The sequence below is a fragment of the Microtus ochrogaster genome, unplaced genomic scaffold, assembly GCF_000317375.1.
Source record: "Microtus ochrogaster isolate Prairie Vole_2 unplaced genomic scaffold, MicOch1.0 UNK99, whole genome shotgun sequence".
NCBI classification, from domain to species: domain Eukaryota; kingdom Metazoa; phylum Chordata; class Mammalia; order Rodentia; family Cricetidae; genus Microtus; species Microtus ochrogaster.
Genome location: NW_004949197.1, coordinates 876,421 through 881,482, shown reverse-complemented (window position 1 = coordinate 881,482; position 5,062 = coordinate 876,421). Strand labels below are relative to the sequence as shown.

Here is a 5,062-nt window from a genome sequence, read left to right as displayed (position 1 = left end):
CCAGCAACCACATGGTGGCTCACAACCATCTGTACTGAGATCTGGCGCCCTCCTCTGGCGTGCAGGCATACGTCGAGGCAGAATGTTGTATACATAATAAATAAATAAATCTCAAAAAAAAGGTTAGTTTTGTTAATATTAAACGTCCACTTTTATTTCTTTTGTTGGTTTTGTTTTTTGATTTCCGAGACAGTTTCTCTGTGGCTTTGGAGTCCACTGTTTTTCCTATTTAGTCCTTTTTTCTAGTTCTCACCAGGAGGGAAGAAGGAAACGCTCCAGATCAAAACCCTCAGACCTCAGCAAGTCTCAAAGTCTGGAACACGATCTGGTGGTGGAAATGGCAGAAGGAATATCAAACCATAGCCCTGCCAATTTTCAAATCCTGTTTCTGTAAATAGTGACGTTAGCCAGGAATGACAGCCCGCTCCCCAAGTTGCTTTGGTCACAGTGTTTCATTACAGCGATAGTAACCAGAACTGAGACAGTGGCCACTGTGCCACTGGACTTCTGATCCTGACCCCGCCCCCTGATGCTGAGACACAGGCATCGTCATGACCAGTTTAATGCGGTGCTGGGACTGGGACTCCGGGCCTCATGTATACCGGGCAGGCACTCAGCAACTAAGCTACGTCCCAGCACATCATTTAATGCAAGGTTTCCATTTCTCAGATGAGAAAAGATAAATTCACTTTCTGCATAATTACTCAGCTGTTCATTATCATTCAGAAATAGAATAGACAATGTTTTGATACTTTTTGTATTTTTTTCCAAAAGTATGTGTCTTTAACTTTCGATAGCATTTAACTAGTAAAGTGTAGTTAAACACAGCCTTGGGGTCTTCCTCCCTTGGGGCCCTCCCATTCCCAGGAGTTCTTATTTTCCTTGATAAATCTATGAAAATCAAGCAAGTCAACACAAAGAAACCTGGGCTCAACCGTGGCTCAAAGAACAGAGCTACAATGGTGCAGGCTTGCCTTTGCAGCACTAGGGAAGTAGAGGTAGAAGATCAGGAGTTCAAGGTCACCCTCAGCTAGGGCAGCCAAGGTTACAGGAGACCCTCTGCAACACCATGAGACCCCCTGCAATACCATGAGACCCTCTGCAACGCCAAGGAGGAAAGAGCAGAGATCAGTGACCTACTTTTACTACACATGCCAGAAGGTGACTTTAAGACTTCAAAAACAAGGAGGAGAACTTAGTTATTTAGAGAACCAAAGAAATCAGGGCGTCCCTTAGTCCCAGCACTCAGAAGGCAGAGGCAGGCAGGTCTCAGGAAGTCTAAGGTCAGTTTGGTCTGAAGTGAGTTCTGGGCCAGTCAGAGCTACATAGTGAGACCCTGTTTCAAACAAAACAAAAGCAACCTCCCCTCTCCCCACATAAAAACAATCTGAGAAGGACTGGAGAGATGGCTCAGTGGTTAAGAGCATTGCCTGCTCTTCCAAAGGTCCTGAGTTCAATTCCCAGTAACCACATGGTGGTCCACAACCATCTGTATTGAGGTCTGGTGCCCTCTTCTGGCTAACTGCATACAAAATAAATAAATAAATATTAAATAAATATTTATACAAAATAATAAATAAATAAATATTTATACAAAATAAATAAATAAAGAAAAATATCATTTCAGAAAAAGGGAACAGCGTGGCAAGAGTCAAGAGGTTCTTTGATAAGACTTAAGGCCAGCGAAGCTTACACTGTAAGCAGACAAAGGTAGGCGGAACTTTCCAGATACTGTAAAGTGCTGGAGGCTTCATTCTCAATACAAGAGACGGTGGCTAATTTTAAACAGCAGCAAAGCTCCTAGACTCATATTCTGAAGCAATGACGCCGTCTACCATGGGAGACCAGGTGACAGAGAGGTGGGGGGAGCCATGTCACTCAGTGACTTCTTCCTGAGAAACTAAGCCACCAAACAAAAACTCCCAGTGAGCAGCAACCCTCGGTGCTCCCGCACACATCACCTCGATGACTCTACAATGATACCTGCTACTCCCCGTGCCAAGAACGCTTCCATCTGGGCCTTTAATGCCTTCCACTCAAACAGCCCCAAACCATGAGATGTAAAAGCTATGAAGTCAGAAACCAAAACAAACAGAAAATCAAAAAAGGAATCAAAGGAAAAAGAACATAGGGGGAGAAAACAGTGACCCAGAGAATTTCAAGAGAGCTAAACAAAAATAATTGCATCTATGAAGCAAAAGCAAAAGTCAACATAGAAAGGCAGACACAGAAGGGCATGCAGCTGCAAGGCCGGGCAGGAGTGACAGGGAGTTCTAAACCAGCCAGGACGAGAGAGATACTTGTCTGAGATGGCTCAGAGGCTGCTCTTGCAAAGGACCGGGGTTCAGTTCCCAGCACCCACAAGAAAGCTCACAACTGTCTGTAACTCCAGATCTGGGTAACCCAGCATGGCTTCCTGTCCTGAGAGCACTGCATGCATGTGGTACCTAACCAGCATCGCTTCATGGTACGTGGACCGACAAAACACCACCCCTGTGAGATAACACTTTTAAAGGACAGATAATGGTAAGTGGGCATGGCTCAGTGGCACACTCCCAGGACTCAGGAAGTCAAGGCTTGGGTTTCAGGCCATCCTGAAATACGTAGCAACAACCTATCTCAAAGAAACAAACAAAACATGACAACAAAAAGAAACATAAGGAATGAACTTCAGAAAGAAAATAAAATAAAGGAAATTACAATAAACAAAAGATCATAATCAAATTATAGAAATTTCTAGGTTGGAATGAGTACCTAACTCTAAATGAACAGGATACACACAGGTAAACACCCTTCAAACTTCGTAACTCTTGGGTAGGATCCTAAAACCCTTCCAAAGGGGGCTGGAGAGATGGCTCAGCGGTTAAGAGCATTGCCTGCTCTTCCAAAGGTCCTGAGTTCAATTCCCAGCAACCACATGGTGGCTCACAACCATCTGTAATGAGGTCTGGTGCCCCCTTCTGGCCTGCAGGCATATATTGTATACATAATAAATAGATATTAAAAAAAAAAAAAAAACCTTTCCAAAGGAGACAGGAAAGGAACAGTCCTAGGACAGGCGCAGGAGTCAAGTTAGCATCAGTCAGCAAAAACACTGTAAGTCAGGACAACCAAGTAATGCCCAAACCAGCAATTACATATTCAGTCAATTATCAATAAATGTTACCATAGAAAACATTTTCATAGCCGGGCAGTGGTGGCGCATGCTTTTAATCCCAGCACTCGGGAGGCAGAGGCAGGCGGATCTCTGTGAGTTCGAGACCAGCCTGGTCTACAAGAGCTAGTTCCAGGACAGGCTCCAAAACCACAGAGAAACCCTGTCTTGAAAAACCAAAAAAAAAAAAAAAAAAAAAAAAAAAAAACATTTTCATATTTGCAAGTTTTAAAAAAAAAAGTTTCACCAGGTGGTGGTGGTGCACAACTTTAATCCCAGCTCGGGAGGTAGAGGCAGGCGGATCTCTGTGAGTTCCAGGACAGCTAGCACTGTTACATACAGAAACTCTATCTTGGAAAAAACAAAGTTTCCATTTAACTAGGTGACTCTCTCACCTAACAAGGGCTTAAGCAACAAACAAGACCCAAGTGAGACTACAGGCAAAACCATCCCCAAGAGAAGAGCGTAGGTGGACCTTAGCTGCAATCCTGCAGGATGCCAGCGGTGGTCAGGAGACCAGACAGCAGTGCCTGGTTGTTCCCAGAACTAGATGGTAAGCCCCTAATGCTGGAGCCTCTCTGCTGGGTTGCCTTAGTAGTCCTGGAAAGTCCCATGCAGGCTGCCGGGAGAGAACTGCATCAATAGTCTCACCCATTCATGGCCGCTGCACGCAACACTATCAATCTGTCAGACCAGATGCCCCCACGGGTGCAGAAGCAGCAATCTGTCACAAGGTGGCAAACCACGCTCAGACTGGAGTTGAGGCTCACTCCTCAGGCGAGAATTCATGCTTGGTGCTGTAACCAGTCAAAAGGGAATGCGGGGGCCCAGTAGGAAGCTACTGCTCTCATTTGCTGGTGTGCAGGTGGAACAGGAAGTGAACAGAGACACTGGGCGGTACCTTGAACATATATGAGACCTCAAAGCCTGCCTCCACAGAGACACACTTCCTCCAGCAAAGCCACACCTCCTAACAGTGCCACTCCCTTTGGGGACCATTTTCTTTCAAAGCACCACAAGGAGGGAAAGACTTGTTCTTAGATGATGTCATCACTGGTGAGTGGCCCTGCTAGGTGATGTCATCATTGGTGAGGTGGCCCTGCTAGGTGATGTCATTGGAGAGGTGCCCCTGGTGCTATAACCCTAAGAGGTTCATTGGGGAGGGGGGTCTCTCTCTCTCTCATTCTCACACATATACAAACACACACATACTTAGACACACTGACACACAAAACATATACACCCCCACACTAGCACAAATACAAACCCACACTAGTGCACACACACTCAGACACACTGACACACAAAACATACACACACACTAGCACACACACACTCAGACACACTGACAAACAAAACATACACACACACACTAGCACACACACAGAAGACACTAGAGCAGAGAGATGGGAGGGGGATTAGTGGTAATGGGAAGGACACAAGAGAAGGTAAGGGCTATGAATACGCTCAAATTATACTATGCACATAAGGAAACCTCTTAGTATATGTAATTAATATATGCTAATAAAAAGATTTTTTTAGGAATGAGGACTGAGCATGGTAGTCCATACCTAGAATCACAAGAGACCTGAGTTCAAGGTCATCCTCAGCTAGGAGTGAGTTCCCAGCCTAGAGTACAAAGTGAAGCTATGTTTCAAACAATTATTTCAGGGCCTAGAGAGATGGCTCAGGGGTTAAGGGTGTTTGCTGCTCCTGCATGGGATTGGATAGCTTCCAGCACCCACATCAAGCTGCGGATAAACCTGCAACTCCAGCTGCAGGGAATCCAATACACTCTCCAGGCTTCCATTGGCGCGGGCACCCAAGTTAAAACCAAGCACTGTGGTGTACGCCTTTAACACCAGCACTTGGAAGGCAAGGGTAGGCAGAAATCTGTGAGTTCAGAGA

The 5,062-nt window shown here is 45.4% G+C and overlaps 1 protein-coding gene across 5 annotated transcripts in view; it reads right to left on the bottom strand.

The window, feature by feature from the left end:
- Positions 1 to 5,062, bottom strand: part of Rbms2 (RNA binding motif single stranded interacting protein 2) — a 66,157-nt gene that overhangs the window by 33,648 nt on the left and 27,447 nt on the right. The window lies entirely within an intron of this gene.